General features: G+C 42.2%; 2 non-coding genes across 2 annotated transcripts; both read left to right on the top strand.

The window, feature by feature from the left end:
* Positions 1 to 14,916: 14,916 nt before the first annotated feature.
* On the top strand, positions 14,917 to 14,991 carry Trnal-caa (transfer RNA leucine (anticodon CAA)). Its single transcript has one exon. It is a non-coding gene; the product is annotated as a tRNA-Leu (tRNA).
* Positions 14,992 to 15,215: 224 nt separating this feature from the next.
* Positions 15,216 to 15,290, top strand: Trnal-caa (transfer RNA leucine (anticodon CAA)). The gene has a single exon. It is a non-coding gene; the product is annotated as a tRNA-Leu (tRNA).
* Positions 15,291 to 17,811: the final 2,521 nt, after the last annotated feature.

The raw sequence follows: 17,811 nt of genomic DNA, 5'->3' as shown, positions 1-17,811 counted from the left end.
AATATGTACTACTCGTTTCGAAATTTTCACTCACTGAATTTGAGGTTTACCATATGTAGATTCACGAAGAACAGCCCAAGGGAAAGTTTGTGGATCAAGGCACTGAGACGACATATAGCACACCAGTCAAGAAGCACAATATGATCCGTGAAGCTCACTTTGATCGAAATTCAACGTCATGGTTTGTATCAGAGTCATGATTTTTTTCCATCGTTTCTCTCATACATGCTGAATGTAAGTTGTGATAGATTTTTCATAACTGATTATAATGTTTCAGTGGATGATATATATTTATTTGACAGGATTTGATGTTACACCTATTTTTTTTGCTGTTGGCCAAGCAGCTATTTGGGCAATGTGTATTTCACTTAAATGTTTATATTTGAGATAGGCAATTGTGTGAATGTTGTGAAGAGGCAACATACTGATTCTTTCTTCTGCATATATGATTACTCCGCCTTTTGCTAATCGTAATGTTCTTTGTGGTGGGTCCTGCTGCTAAGGAAAGTAATAAAAATTAACGTGCATCAAAAGCTTTACCATGTAATGCAATTTTAAGCATGCATTTGGTTCCTAGTACTGCCCAAAGACGTTTCCTCAATCCACATGCATCTACTCATGAGACTGTGTTTTTGATGTGAAGAGAAGCTGTGCACTGTGTGTGAAGTAAACATGCTAAACAGGAAGAAAATCAAGCTTCTTCAACAGCCAGACTGTCACCTAAAACACTGAAATAGTCCTTTGAAAGATGTGATAAAGCCTTGCAGAAAAAGAAATACATAGACGAAGAATATTTCAGTGCTTAACAGCGTATCCTGTTTAAATGAAGGGTGGTCACATCAGTATGCCAAGCCAAGACAATATTCTGTCGGTCTTACAAAATATGGTGTTTCGTATCAATCGTTATACTCTTCAAGAACATATGATTATGTTACGGTAATATTTAAAACTTTCTTGTAATACGTATGAACATGGAATGCCATTCATTTAAGGATTTGTGAAGTAATTGTTTAGAGAAGACTTGAGTCCCAGCTGAGACGGTAATGGTCAGTTAATAATCACTTGGTATTGCAGTCTAGTATGGCTGAACTAGTGAAAATGCCGAAAAAAAATTCTGACAGAAACCAAGTAAATGTAAATACAGTAACGTAATTAGAATAGAAGGGCAGCCAACCAGATTTGTGATAAAGTTCAGTAGTTAATAAATTGCTAGTTTCTTTTGTTTGTGAAAGTAGAATTACGATTTAAGTTCACAAAGCACTGGAGTATTGTTTTGCTGCATATAAAAAGATGATTCAAATGTAAAACCCATTTGTTGTTCAAATTCCTGTTTACAGACATCATAGCTGAATACATGTTCACTCGCGATTGTAATGGTTAGCCAAAATATGACTGAAATACATATTCCCGAGTGTGCAAAACTGTCAGACGGCGTTGATACTGTGTGGACTGAACTAAATATTGTTTGTAGGGCAAAATGTGCGAGAGACATAGACGAGACGTTGAGTGTAAGCTCATGATTTTAGTGGCAATGTTTAATTGCACGCATGCTCAATCAATAATTTACATACAATATTATGTCTTCCTCTGAGTAAACAGAGTCATTTCGGTGCTTACATACGTAAAATGACACATTTTTGAAGTGAAATGATCGGAAAGATCTCTTGTACTGTTACCTATTGCAGATAACAGATCGACTTAAATAAAAAGGGTCGGCTGTTTTGCCGCGTTGTAATCAATGCTTAACGGATAAAATTTCGCATCAACAAATGGAGTTCTCAACTCCCTGATTAGAGCTATCCCTCCAGGAATCTATTTCGTATCTAAGAACATACTCAGATGTGACCCTCAGTTGAATGGTCCTTTTAGTAGAGCAAGCAAGTTTCGCACAAATTTTTAAGGAAGAAACACTTGTTTTGATCTCAACAAGATAGAGGACTGGCTTCAGCAACGCCTCCCTTTCTGCTAACGTTCTCTGCCACCAAACTCGACAAACACCTTCGTACATAATAAACCAATTTATTGATGATACAAGGACTAATGCGAGGGTTCTACATTTACATCTATTTAGATACTCCGCAAATCACCGCACGGAGCGTGGCAGAGGGTATCTTGCACCAGCTCCGGCCATTTCCTTTCGGTAAATGGAGCGAGCACTGAATTCTCTTATCTTCGTGGCCCTTACACGGACTGTGCGTTGGGGACAATAGAATCGTTCAGCAGTCACCCTCAAATGCTGGTTCTCTAAGTGTTAGTAATAGTACATTGCGAAAAGAATGTCGTCTTCTCATCAGGGATTTCCATTTGGGTTTACCGAACATCTCCATAATACTTGCATGCTTATCGAATCTGCCGATAACAAATCTAACAACAGGTCTGTCAACTGCTGCGATGTCTTCCTTCCTTTCTCATTCTCGGTTGACAATGTTGTCCAACGATACATTTGGCTCCATAATTTGCTACTCGGTCGTTTGCGCGCCACCTTTCCTTAACTCAAAATGATACATTTACTCTTCTGAATTGTCGATGTAAGTTTGTACCACCATAGCGGAAATGCCCTGTATACTGAACAACAGCCGGGCGCTATGGCCGAGTCTTTCTAGACGCTTCAGTCCGGAACCGCGCTGCTCTTGCGGTCGCAGGTTCGCATTCTGCCTCGGGCATGGATGTGTGTGTTGTCCTTAGGTTAGTGACGTTTAAGTAATTCTAAGTCTAGGAAGTGATGACCTCAGATGTTGAGTGGCATAGTGCTTACAGCCATTTGAACTAAGCAACATTTTCCTCCACGTTCCTCATTTCCCCAGTTAGGTGAATAAATGTTTACCAACCCCAAGGATAGTAGAAAGAAGGATCACGATCCGGTTCGTCGGTTTCTGTAGTACGACACTGCAGAAGATGCGTAGTCGCCTCTGACGCTATGAGATAGCACCCTCCCCTGCAGACACACACACACGCACACACACACAGACACACACACATACACACACACACACACACACACACACACACACACACACACACGTATATATTCGCTGAAGGTGGGGCACCTTTTTTCCCAGAGGACGGCGATCAGCCTGAGCAAAGAGGCGGAAATCGACTCATGTCCGTGTGGCGTCAGCGCTTTCGCCGGACGTGGTCTCACTGCGGCGATCCGTGAAAAAAGCGACGCTGTCTGGATGAGCGACATGCAGCTGCAAAAGCGGAACGCTGTTAGCCGCCTGTCACAGTGGCTGTCTGAGCTGGCTAACCGCCGCCGGCGCTTCGTGGCGAGACAGCAAAACAAGTTCCGCTGCTAGACTTGTGCTGGGCCCCGATGCTTCCTGGGATATGGTTGACAGGTAGCACTATAATGGTATTTCTTCTCTTTATTTTATTGGGTTGGCTCGTAAGTTCGTAGCTAAACATAACAGATGCACATAACAGCGACTGTATCAGAAAAATACTTTCTTCTTCACTAACGGTCTGGAGTCACTTTTACATACCGCAACTGAAGAAATGACTTGCTTTTGAGGCGAAGAACGCATCGAGCCGAGGTCGGAGCGCATTTACATCCGGAAAGGAAGTTTATTTATTTAATCGTATTGTGATTTTATACAAAATACAGTTGATATAAGGCAAATGATTTCATACAATATAAATATGATATAAACCAAGATTAAACCTTAAAGTCCGCGTTTTTCAACCAGTTAATTAAGCTTGGTGTGAGAGTGAACAAGTCATCGGGAATTCCAGGGTATGAATGAAGTGTCTCTAGGCAGCTCTAAAAGCCACAAACGGAAACTAAATAATGGACTACCACAGGGATCTGTTTTAGCCCCATCACTATTCAATATATACATTAATGATTTACCAACCACAATATCAACTACATTTATCTATGCTGATGACATCGCACTGGTAGCACAGAGCAGTAATTTCGAAGATGGTGAACGAATTCTTACTGTGGATCTGGAGAAGATGTCATCTGTCTTTAAGACCTGGAGATTGATCCAAATCACGTCAAAAACTGAAGTCTCTTGTTTCCATCTAGCGAATCATGCTGCGAACTACAAACCAAGAGTTCTGCTCAACAGACAAACGTTTAGGTACAACCCTTTCCCAAAATATCTCGGAATCACTCTAGATAGAACCCTGTTGTGTTTAGCTACGAACTTACGCGCCAAACTAATAAAATAAAAAGGAAGAGATACATTTATAGTGCTACCACTCAACGAGCGTTGGACTAAATGTTCAAATGTCTGCTCTTCTTGATAACATTCACACTTTGTGAACTCATCCTGTGGTGCCACCGCCAGACACCACACTTGCTAGGTGGTAGCCTTTAAATCGGCCGCGGTCCTGTAATATACGTCGGACCCGCGTGTCGCCACTATCAGTGATTGCAGACCGAGCGCCGCCACACGGCAGGTCTAGAGAGACTTCCTAGCACTCGCCCCAGTTGTACAGCCGACTTTGCTAGCGATGGTTCACTGACCTCTACGCTCTCATTTGCCGAGACGATAGTTAGCATAGCCTTCAGCTACGTTATTTGCTACGACCTAGCAAGCCGCCATTATCCGTTACTATTGATATTGTAAAATATGTACCGTCCAGCCCGTCGTTCGTCATTAATGGATTAAAGTTAAGTATTCCACCAGCTACGTCCGTTTTTCTCAATTCTAATTCCCTTGCCATGTTCCAGACTTCAAGCCAGCCTGCGTGAGCTAAAACGCGTACATTTCGGCCTCCTTTAGTAACACGGTGTTGGCTCTCCTGCCAACCACAACACATCCGGCCCCAGCCCCATTAGCTCCAACAACCATGCCCAATCCTTAACCTGTTGAGGCGGCACCAAAGTTTCCTCGGTAGGTCAAAACCTTTTGGCTTCTTTGAGGGATCAAGGTGATGGGCTCTTGTTCCCAACGTTTTTGTTGACCATTCGTGCTTCCAGCTTTCATTTAGATCAAAACCATCCGCGATGAGTGGTCCTGCAGTAACATTTGCTGGTCTTCCTGATCGCAATCGTTGCTGTGGCGGATGACAGAATTCCTGGTGCAGTGGTAGAGAAGGTGATGCAGAGATTTTCTTGGCCTCCCTCAGTAGAGCTTGTTTCCGCCTTAAGTGAGGTGGAGGGATGTGACTCAGTACAGGTAACCAATGGCATGGGGTTGATTTGATGGAACCAGTAATGCAGCGCATTGTGTAGTTAAGTTTTGTGTCTACCGTTCTTCACACATACACTTTCCAAGCAGACAGGTGCTCGGTACTCGGCAGCAGAGTACAAAGGACTGACGCCAGTTAAACGCAGACAGTCAGCAGAGGTTCCCCAGGTGGTACCACTGAGCTTATGTAGTATGTTGTTCCTAGGAGCAACTTTATGAGAAAGCTTGGTGATGTGCTCTTTGTAGCTCAGGATTCTATCTAGAGTGATTCAGAGATATTTTGGGCAAGGATTGTACCTCAACGTTTGTCCATTGAGCAGAGCTCTTGGTTTGCAGTCGCAGTACTGTTGGATAGATGGAAACAAGAGACTTCAGTTTTTGATGTGATTGGGATCAATGTCCAGGTCTTAAAGAAAGATGACATCTTATTTAGATCCTCCATAAGAATTCGTTCACCATCTTCGAAATTACTGCTCTGTGCTTCGAGTGCGATGTCATCAGCATGGATGCATTTAGTTGATATTTTTGTTGGTAAATCATTAATGTATAAATTGAATAGTAATGTGGCTAAAACACATCCCTGTGGTAGTCCATTATTTAGAAACACTTCAAACTGCCTTTCACTAAGCACGCTGGATATTATATCCACAATTTCTCGACTTGGTACAACTTGCAGTAGCTTGTAGATCAGTCCCTGTCACCAGACAGTGTCATACGCCGCTGTCAGGTTGATTAAGACAGCTGTTGATTTCACATGGGCATGAAAACCTGCTTCAGAATGGGTATTTAGGGGAAGAACTTGATGGGTGTAGCTGCGTCCTTGTCTGAAGCCAGCTTGTTCAGGAGGGAAAGGAAGTTTCTTGTCGAGATAAATCATTTTACAATAAATAAAAAATAATAGCATCAAAAAACTCGAACTGATTGAATGACACAACGTTTCAGAATCTAAAACTGTCATGGAGATAATCTGAGGGCACAAGATCAGAGAATAAGATGGCTGCAAAATGACTTCCAATCCCAACTCTTATAAAGCGTTTTTTGTCACGTAGCAGAATCCGGGCAGGCCTTATCGTGGAGCTGCATCAGTTCACGCAGTCTTCCTGGAAGATGATCTCAAACAGCATCTGTAGTACGTCTCAGTTGTTGACAACAAATGTCAGTAGTGATGGTAACGTATCTGGGAAGCAATACGTAGCACGCCAAACCGCAGCTGTTTCTCTCGATGCAGAACTTGAGCTTTTGTGGACTCGCGCAGGTCTTTGTAACCAGAGTTACTGCCTGATTAGGGCTGAGTTATTCTTTTCTTTTCATTATGTTAGCTTAAAGACGCCATTTTCAGTCATCAGTAAAGATGAAAATATACACTCGAAAAAAGTAAGACGTTTATGAAGTGTCCTGGGTTCAAATGGTTCAAATGGCTCTGAGCACTATGGGACTCAACTGCTGTCGCCATTAGTCCCCTAGAACTTAGAACTACTTAAACCTAACTAACCTAAGGACATCACACACATCCCTGCCTGAGGCAGGATTCGAACCTGCGACCGTAGCAGTCGCACGGTTCCGGACTGCGCGCCTAGAACCGCGAGACCACCGCGGCCGGCTGTCCTGGGTTCAAGGAAAGGAAAATGGTGTATAAGTTGGTAATATGGTCAGCCAGTTTGCCTGGAATGTCGTAAACAGATGTGCGTCGACTGTGCAAAAGTGCTGTGATTTAATAATTTCAAATAATATCATTATTGCTTTCGTTTGCATTTTCTGAAAGCATTTGTAGACAAGAATATCGTGAGCGATATTACAGTATTAACAATCATTTCAAGACTAGCAATGACTACATACACGCATGATATTTCGTGTTCATTGTAAATAATGTAACTAACAACAACATTGTGCGGGTTGAATAGCATTGAATTTACTTACAATTAAAGCTAAGGGTCGGTTTACGTAATTTTTGTCACCGAATATGCAGTTCTGTGATAAAAAACTTTACAAGATGTAAGACACTTTATCTTTCTAATTGAGTACGTTTCAGAGATGTTAGACTTGAAGGGTTTATCTTTCTGGGCGTAGTAACAGTAGAACGGAAACTCCACACGTGCAGGACTTACACAGATACAGTTAAAGGAACAGAAAGAAAAAAATATGGAAAGCACAATAGGAAAATTCCATCACAGTACAAACTAGCACTATAAGTATGTCGTGAAAGGATTCTGTATCAAGTACTACTGGCATAAAGTAATGGTCGTTGTTGTTCTTGAGCCAATTGATGACTGGCAAGTAGAGACTCACAGAGGGCCACACGCTGATTTCTATGGTTTCGGCTTAGAGAACGTGATACCGATAAACCCGATTTTTTAACCCTCTCCACTCCATGCAAGTGATGGCCGACAGAGTAGGAAAAAGCTGTGAACTTACGCACTAACCTAATATCTTGCTTGTTAGTGTTTTCCCTAACTCATATATGAGATTCATGTACTGTACGCCACCTAGGACACCTGTGTACTTTACAAAACGTGATCTTTCCTCTTTCAAAACAGTTTATCTCCTGGTACAGAGTATAGTGCATGTTATGAATTACGTATAATTGTTCATTTTTAAACCTTTTTCAGCTTGGCCCGCATCTCGTGGTCGTGCGGTAGCTTTCTCGCTTCCCACGCCCGGATTCCCGGGTTCGATTCCCGGCGGGGTTAGGAATTTTCTCTGCCTCGTGATGGCTGGATGTTGTGTGATGTCCTTAGGTTAGTTAGGTTTAAGTAGTTCTAGGGGACTGGTGACCATAGATGTTAAGTCCCATAGTGCTCAGAGCCATTAGAACCATTTTTTTTTCAGCTTGTTTGATATTCTCACTATAACCAACATATACGTCACGAGAGGACTCCAACGCATTGATATTTAAAACAATTCTAGTATTTCGTTTAGTTTTCGATCCTAGTAGCTCATTTCTTAAAAAAAATACAGGACTAGGTTTGATCTCCCTGGATCACCTTCAGATCTATGTAACTGTGTCAACAACGAGTCGTGTTCATGTCATAACTGGACGTCAGAGTTTTCAGTTCTTCAGTCCTAACCTCAGATTTATTTTTAAATGTATCATAAATTTCGAGCTTCCTGCATCGTCTTCAGATCTATGTAGCTACGTTAGCAGCAGATGACCGTTACATTGTGAGACAAAAAGGAATCGACGGCAATCAGTGGGTTTAATTGCAAACACATGTAGCAGGATAGCAGGACAATCAGTCACACTCCCGAAAGTGACGCATCGGCTGCATGTGGGCACATGGCAGTGGTCTGTTGGCGTGGCGACCTGTACATTGTGTTCCGCTAGCTCTCGTACGTCGGCGGTACTGCTTGCTATGAAGTGAAAAGGATAGCGATGAAAACAGATTCAGAGCACTAATTCTGTGCGTACTCCCTCGTACCTATAAATGAAAACACCTAATGCATCTTGGAACTATGTCAAACATTTTCGTTTTGGTGCTCATCTGCATCTACATAGATACTCCGCAAGCCACGGTTCGGTGCGTGGTGGAGGGTACTGTGTACCACCAGTACTAGTCATTTCCTTCCCTCTTCCATTCGAGAAGAGAGCGAGGAAAAGTGACTGTCTAAATGCCTCCTTGCGAGCCCTAATTTTCCTCATCCTATCTTCGTGGTCCTAATGCGCATTGTATGTTGGCGATAAGAGGATCGTGTGGCAGTCAGCTTCAATGCCTGTTTTCTAAACTTTCTCGATAGTGTTTCTCCAAAAGAACGTCGCCTTCCCTCCAGGAATTCCCATTTGAGCTCCCTAAGCGTCTTCATGACAGTTACGTTTATTCCAACTTACTGGTAACGAATGTAGCAGACTGCCTCCGTGTCGCTTCGATGTCTTCCTTTCTAATCTCTCTAATTTTACATTCGTGATCTCCTCGGGAGGTATAAGTAGGGGGAAGCAATATATACGATACCTCATCCAGAAACGCACCCTCTCGAAACCTGGCGAGCAAGCTACACCGCGATGCAGAGCGCTTCTCTTGCAGAGTCTGCCACTTGATTTTGCTGAACATCTCCGTAACGCTATCACGCTTACCAAATAACCCTGTGACGAAACGCGCCGCTCTTCTTTGGACCTTCTCTATCTCTTCCGTCAACCCGATCTGGTACGGATCCCACACTGATGAGCAATACTCAAGTATAGGTCTAACGAGTGTTTTGTCAGCCACCTACTTTGTTGATGGACTACGTTTTCTAAGGACTCTCCCAATGAATCTCAACCTGGTACCCGCCTTACCAACAATTAATTTTATATGATCATACCACTTCAAATCGTTCCGCACGCATACTCCCAGGTATTTTACAGAAGTAACAGCTACCAGTGTTTGTTCCGCTATCATATAATCATACAATAAAGGATCCTTCTTTTTATGTATTCGCAATACATTACATTTCCCACTGCCTGCACCAATTGCCTATCCGCTGCTGATCTTCCTGCATTTCGCTACTATTTTCTAATGCTCCAACTTCTCTGTATACTACAGCATCATCCGCGAAAAGCTGCATGGAACTTCCGACTCTTCCGACACTATCTGGTAGATCATCTAGTACAGATGAGCAGACACTCGAGCAATACTCAAGAGTAGGTGGCACCAGAATCCTACGTGTGGTCTCCTTTACAGGTGAACCACTCTTTCCTGAAATCTTCCCAATAAACCTAAGTCGACCTCTCACTTCCCTATCAGAGTTCCCACATGCTCGTTACATTTCATACCACTTTTCAACTTTATGCTCAGATATTTAAACTGCTGGCAGGACACTGGCAATACTAAATCCGAATATTACAGGTTTCTTCTTCCTGCTCATTCGCCTCAACATACATTTTTCTACATTCAGAGCTAGCTGCCACTCATCACTCCTATTAGATACTTTGTCTAAGTCGTCTTGTATCTTCCTAGTGTCACCAACTTCGACACCTGCAGAGAAGGCATTGATTGTTTCTTACCGCTAACATACTTGATATACCACCAGAATCTGTTTGGAGTTTCTGCCAGGTTTCGAGACAAAGTTTCGTTGTGCAACTGCTATAAGCATCTCGTATTGAAGGCCCGATACATTTCAAGCTTCTGTAAGAGGTCGTCGATCTTGGGGATTTTGCGTCTGTTTAAATTTGGCATGTTTGTTTCGCTGTTTCTGCAACAGTGTTCTGACCCGTTTTGTGTACCAAGGAGGATCAGCTACGACTTTTGTTAATTTAGTTGGTATAAATCTCTCAATTGCTACCGATACTATTTCTATGAATTTACCCTATATCTGGTCTGCACTTATATTATTAATTTGGAATGAGTGGAGATTGTCTCTCAGGAAGGCGTCAAGTGAATTTTTATGTGCTTTTTGAATCAGTATATTTTTTGTTTATTTTTGGAGGATTTGGGGGTTACAATATTCAGTCTCGCTACGACAATCCTGTGTTCACTAATCCCTGTATCCGTTTTGATGATCGCTTTTAACTCAGGATTATATGTTGCTAAGAGGGCAAGTGTTTTTCCACAACTGTCAACTATTCACGTGGGCTCATGAACTAACTACTCGAAATAATGTTCAGATAATGCGTTTAGCACAATTTCGGATGATGTTCTATGCGTTATGTTATGGAGGAAACTGTGCGTTGATATGATTTTGCTCCTCAAAAATGGTTCAAATGGCTCTGAGCACTATGGGACTTAACATCTGAGGTCATCAGTCCCCTAGAACTTAGAACCACTTAAAACCTAACTAACCTAAGGACATCACATACATCCATGGCCGAGGCAGGATTCGAACCTGCGACCGTAGCAGTCGGTCGGTTCCGGACTGAGCGCCTAGAACCGCTCGGCCACCGCAGCCGGCTGATTTTGCTCCTGAAAGACACTCCAGTTCACTCAGCACAGCACACGCATCTAGGTTAGTCTCTCAAATTTTGCCCCATCTATCGTGTTCTACAGACATGGCATCCAGAAACTTCTTCTTCTTTCGTTGAATGAAGAAACCATTCTGAGAATCATGTCGAAGTGAAACATTTCCTCAATATCAAAATGTAGCATTCTACAATCACGGTCTCCGCCAGCTAACCCGTCACTGGGAATAGTGTACCCCACTGAAAGGTCAGTGTGTAGAAGCAAACAACCACAGTTTGATGTGCACCCTGTCTACGAAGTCATCTATGTAGAGAACAATGGGTAATACAGTCAGGCCTCCATATAATGAATTTCATGGGACTAAGAAAATTAAACTATTGTACCAGGGTTATTGTTATAATGAGGTTTTGTTATCGTGACTCGGAGCAAGGAGCCATGTTTTCGTGGCTGAGAAGTATATTACTGTAGTACTTTTCTGATGAAATAAATAACGTTAAAAGGCGAATAATGAAACTGATTTTGTTCGCTTCACTTATTAATTCTATACCTGTAGACTGTCTTACTTTTGTGCACAGAAAAATTCACTTTTATTCCTTTGTTTCTACTTTCTTAAAGATTCGCTTGTGAATATTGTCTTTATCTCCTGGAAAGCAATCAACTGTTACGGTGAAACAGTGGGGATTAAATATGCTACCTTGCTGAATGTTTTCCAAGAGACCTATTATCCGTCAGAGGAGGGGGATTTGCACTTATCACATCACTGTCATCGTCAAAATCTTCAACAGGTGAGTTACCCTTTATAGGTTCGTCGGTATACGTTTCAAACACTAACGCCTCACCATCCACTGACAAGTATTCAACTACTGGAACATCTATTGCTTTACCACTAACTGCTGACTATATCTCTAGATCACTTTGAATATCATCCTGCATTATCTCATCCACAACATTCTCACCAATATCTTCACTTTCGTAAATTCTTGCATTTTTCCAGCAGTTCACAATCACATTCGGCTGTACACTATTTCTGGAACAAGCAATAATGTCACAAGCCTGCTTCAGATTGAAACTGTAGGGATTTCTCACCTTTCTTTCAGTGTCTGGGATCACGTGTTGAACTAAACGTGAACGGTATTTTGTCTTAAAGTTCTTAATTATCCCCGTATCTAGTGGCTGAAAAGTCGAAGTGCAGTTCTGTGTGAAGTAGCATAGTTCAACGTTCTTCAACTCTGGAATGTTGTTATGCGCACTACAATTATCCACCAGCAATGCAAATTTCTTACTCTTCATTGAGGTCTCTTTATCAAGCGAAAGCTGCCACTCGCTAAAACGAGTAGACGTCATCCATGCTTTTCGGTTTGCCTTGTTATTGCAAATGCCGAGATGGTTCCTTTCAAAGAGCACGGCCGACTTCCTTCCCGCTCCTTCCGTAATCCAATGAGATCTATGACCTCGCTGTTTGGTCTCCTCCCCCAAACAACCCTAACCCTTGTTACTGACCGCCATAAGAGAAATCACGTTTACACTACGACTGTATCCAAACATTACAGCTGAAACTATACTGTACTGAATAAACTTATAAATTAAAGGAAGGTAAAATAAAATTTATGAACCCTCTTATCCGGTAAGCTTCTTAAACTTTTGAAGCAAGCGTGGGTTTGTTGACGTCCGATCACCAGTGGTGTCAATTTGTGTGCACCTGATGCGTTTCTGCACAGAAGAACAATTATGCGCACGTTAGACCCCTCCTGTACAATTTCATCCTCTAAAGGCAATCGTCTTCTCTGGCATCAGTTGATAAAACAATGCCGCCTCATCTGCGTTCTATAATTTTTCAGGACTGTATTTTTCTAACAGTTTACGCATGGTGTTTTCCCCCCAAATTTCTACATCACCTGAAGATGCTGATCTTTCTTGTCCTGGAATCAGTTTAAAAAAGATCCCATGTCTGTCCTTAAATCTTTGCAGCCATCCATTACTTGCCTTAACATTAGAACCGCCAAGAAACTTAGAGAAGTCTAAGGCTTTTTGACATATCAATGGACCATTAACTGATACATTCTGCGCACGCACCTCACTCAACCACCGCAGTGTAGTTCTGTCCACGTCCACATCGTCAGCAGCAGCTGTCTTCATTCTTTTTTTTTTTTTTTTTGAAGGGTTAAATTTGCCACCTAGAAAACTTTTTTTTTTTAGGGGGGGGGGGGATGTAGCTAACGTTGATAGTGTAAGTCCAAACTTCCTCTCCACGTCTGCTTGTTTCGTTCCGTTACCAATGTCCCTGAAAATTTTTGTGTCCAACCATATTTGTTTCCCTGATCAGCCATTGTCCAAAACGTAGCCAAGTCCAAAGCGTTTATATCAACTAAAGACATGCACAGAATGCAAAAATCACGGAGATAAGCTCTGTAGGAGCCAGACAAAACACTTATGTCTGCTACAGAAGCATTGGAGAAAATGAACACTCGTTCAAACAAAGGAACTCTCTGATATTTGCCTCTCAGCACAGCTCGCCCGCAGCTGTACGCTATTTACTTTACCGATAGAAAAATTACAGTACTGCAGTATGTAGCGAAGCTTCTGGAAAGAAAAGGCCGAAGGGCAAGCAGCTAAACAAACAGTTTCTACCACTATAGTGAGCTTCTTAGAAGTAGGAAATGATAAATTCCTCGAAACAGGTTGTAGCTAAATTTACTTCATCGTTGTAGTGAGTGGTAATTGAATAGCACATGTAGAAAATCAGCCGGGACTATTGGTAACCGTTGTACGTAGGTTTGACTGTATCACATTTCCCTGGGGTACTCCTGAAGAAAAACTTTGTCTCTATAAACACTCTCAGTCGAGGACAAAATATTGGGTTCTTTTGCTTAAAAAGTATTCGAGCCGCTCAGATATCTGTGAACTTATTCCATACGATGGCACCTTCATTAACATAATACAAGGGGAGACCGTGTCAAATGCTTACCAGAAATCTAGAAACATGGAATCTGCCTGTTGCCATTCATCTACAATTCGCAATATATTGTGTGAGAAAAGGGTAAGATGAGTTTCGGACAAGCGATGCTCTCTAAAAGCATGCTGGTTAGTCGACATAAGCTTCACAGTCACAAGAAAGTTTATAGGCGTAATGTTACACGGGCGCCGGACGGTGTGGCCGAGTGGTTCTAGGCGCTTCAGGCTGAAACCGCGCGACCGCTACGGTCGCAGGTTCGAATCGTGCCTCGGGCCTGGATGTGTGCGATGTCCTTAGCTTAGTTAGGTTTAAGTAGTTCTAATCTGTAGGGGACTGATGATGTCAGATGTTAACTCCCACAGTGCTCAGAGTACATGGGCGTATTGATGTCAAATCCGTGAACACGGTACACTCGCAGTCAACGTTATCACCACCTGGACCCCTTCTCCATGTACGTCTTCCCTGGGGTGAACTCGGTCCTGTCTTCCGTTTTATGGATAAACGAGATTGCATCCAACAGGGCGTTTGGAGGAACTCCTAGAAAAAAAGGGCATTCGGCGAATGGAATGCCCTGTCCTTTCTCCCATCTTGTAAAGTTTGGAAGGTAGGAGACGGATACTGGCATAAGTAAAGCTGTGAGTACGGGGTGTGAGTCGTGCTTCGGTAGCTCAGTTGGTAGAGCACTTGCCCGCGAAAGGCAAAGGTCCCGAGTTCGAGTCTCGGTCGGGCACACAGTTTTAATCTGCCAGGAAGTTTCATATCAGCGCACACTCCGCTGCAGAGTGAAAATCTCATTCTGGAACATCCCCCAGGCTGTGGCTAAGCCATGTCTCCGCAATATCCTTTCTTCGAGGAGTGCTAGTTCTGCAAGGTTCGCAGGAGAGCTTCTGTAAAGTTTGGAAGGTAGGAGACGGATACTGGCTGAAGTAAAGCTGTGAGTACGGGGTGTGAGTCGTGCTTCGGTAGCTCAGTTGGTAGAGCACTTGCCCGCAAAAGGCAAAGGTCCCGAGTTCGAGTCTCGGTCGGGCATACAGTTTTAATCTGCCAGGAAGTTTCATATCAGCGCACACTCCGCTGCAGAGTGAAAATCTCATTCTGGAACATCCCCCAGGCTGTGGCTAAGCCATGTCTCCGCAATATCCTTTCTTTCAGGAGTGGTAGTTCTGCAAGGTTCGCAGGAGAGCTTCTGTAAAGTTTGGAAGGTAGGAGACGGATACTGGCTGAAGTAAAGCTGTGAGTACGGGGTGTGAGTCGTGCTTCGGTAGCTCAGTTGGTAGAGCACTTGCCCGCAAAAGGCAAAGGTCCCGAGTTCGAGTCTCGGTCGGGCACACAGTTTTAATCTGCCAGGAAGTTTCATATCAGCGCACACTCCGCTGCAGAGTGAAAATCTCATTCTGTATGAAGGATGATCGTTGACAGTGAACGAAGGCGTCGTGTTGTTGCTGATGTCGCAGAGCTCGTATGTGATCTGGAATTTTTTCGCTGAAGGAGAGGACACATCATGTGTGGACGAGCTCTTCGAATTCGAAACTCGATTTCAGATTCTGTTCGCTTCCTTAGATTACTCACCACCATGTTAAACGCTACAATTCGGGGCCCTCTAGAGGCAAAGGAATGAACATATAAAATGCAAAATCGTAAGGCGTTTATGAAGTGTCCTGGGTCTAAGAAAAGGAAAATGGTGTGTAAGTTGGTAATGAGTTCATCCAGATTGCCTGGAATATGGTAGAAAGTTTTGCGTCGACTGTGCAAAAGTGCTGTGATTTAATGTTTTCAATTCATTTCATTTTTACCATCGTTTTGCATTTTCTGAAAGCATTTATAGAAAAGAATATCGTGAGCGGTGCTACAGTATTAACAATCATTTCGAGACTAACAATGACTACATACACACATGATATTTCATGTTCATTTTAAATAATGTAAGCAACAAAATCTTTATGCATGCTGAATACCACTTAATTTACTTACAATAAGAATTAACTGACGGCTTACTTAATTTTTGTCAACTAATACGTTACAAAATCTAAGACACCTTATGTTTCTAGTTGCGCACGTTTCTGAGATGTTTCACGTTAAGAGTTTGTGTTTCTGGGCGGAGTAACAGTAGAACGTAAACTCCACACGTACAGTACTTACATACATGCAATTAAAGAAACCGAAAAGAAAAAAAAAATGGTTCAAATGACTCTGAGCACTATGGGACTTAAAATCTGAGGTCATCAGTCCCCTAGAACTTAGAGCTTCTTTAACCTAACTTATATAAGGACAACACACACATCCATGCCCGAGGCAGGATTCGACCCTGCGACCGTAGCGGTCGCGCGGTTCCAGACTGAATCGCCTAGAACCGAAAGGAAAAAATATATGGAAACGCAACTGGAAAATTCCATCAGAGTATAAACTAGCACTATAAATATGTTATGAAAGGACTGTACATCAAAGACTATTTGCATAAAGTAATTCCGATGGTTAATCTGTTTGCAAGGTATGTTGCTATCAAGTCTTCGAATGAAGCACCAGAGAAACCATTGAATTCACGACATCCAGGGATACATGGCACTATATGATATTTTCATTTATTTGGAGACATGCATATGCGGCCTGAGGTGGCATAATGCCGAAACTAGCAGCCTTCAAAATAAAATAAAATAACATCTTAAGTTACACGGGTGATGGAGAATTTCATTGCCATTGAAAATTACTTAACCAGACGATCTCCCCTGTCCTTTACGGGCCAGTTCAGTTATATATGCCGATGTCACAAGCAGTAGATGAAGACTTGGAGAAAGTGTACGAGGGCATTAAACTTGTAATTCAGTACATAAAGGTACATCAAAATTTAATAGTCATAGGAAACTGAAATGCAGTATTAGGGGAGGAGCAGATGAAAGGATTATGGGATAATATGACCTTAGTACTATGAATCAGAGAGGACAAAGACTGAGTTCTCCAATAAATTTCAGCTAGTAATAGCGAATAGTCTATTCAAGAATCACATGAGGAGGAGGTATACTTGGAAATGGCCAATGATACTGGAAGATTTCAGTTAGATTACATCGTGGTCAGACAGAGATCCAGAAATCAGATACTCTATTTTAAGGCGTACCCAGGACCAGGTATAGATCACCATCGAGTAGTGATGAAGAGCAGGCTGAAGTTCAAGACTAGTCAGGAAGAATCAATGCGTGAGTAAGTGGTATACGAAAGTACTAATGAGTGAAGCTATAGATACCGCGATAATGAATAGCTCTGTATGCAGTTCTGTTGAAGAGGAATGGACAACTCTAAAAAGGGCAATTACAGAAGTTGGAAACAAAAACATTCAAACAAGGTAACTGCGAAGAAACCATGGGTAACAGAAGTTGACTGATGAATGAATGAAGTACAGACATGTTCATGGAAATTTAGGAATACGGAAATACAAGTCACCTACCAATAAAATAAGAAGGAGGTGTAGAGAAGCTAAGGCGAAAGTCTGCATGAAAAATATTAAGAAGTCGAAAAAGAAATGACTGTCTGAAGGACAGACTCAGCATATAGAAAAGTCAAAACGACCTCCTGAGAAATTAAAAGCAAGGGTACATCTACCGTCAGGAGTACGGATCTGGAAATCGGAACTAAGTCAAATCACACTTGAAAGTAAAGGTAATATTCACATATTGACTTTGCACTTTCTACTGCTCACCTACCAACTAAAAAGAATCCTTACTGCGAGGTTTTTATCTGCAGCCCGCAACAAGCCTCAAATCATTTCAAGTACATTATAACAGTCTTAATCGTAAGCTTTCGCTAACACATAGTCAGATTTTTGTTTATTTGTTCGTATTTTTGATCAATTAGCTTTGAG

The sequence above is a fragment of the Schistocerca gregaria genome, chromosome 1 (genome assembly GCF_023897955.1).
Source record: "Schistocerca gregaria isolate iqSchGreg1 chromosome 1, iqSchGreg1.2, whole genome shotgun sequence".
Classification (NCBI taxonomy): domain Eukaryota; kingdom Metazoa; phylum Arthropoda; class Insecta; order Orthoptera; family Acrididae; genus Schistocerca; species Schistocerca gregaria.
Note: the sequence above shows the minus strand (reverse complement) of the source record. Positions and strands in the feature narration are given on the sequence as shown.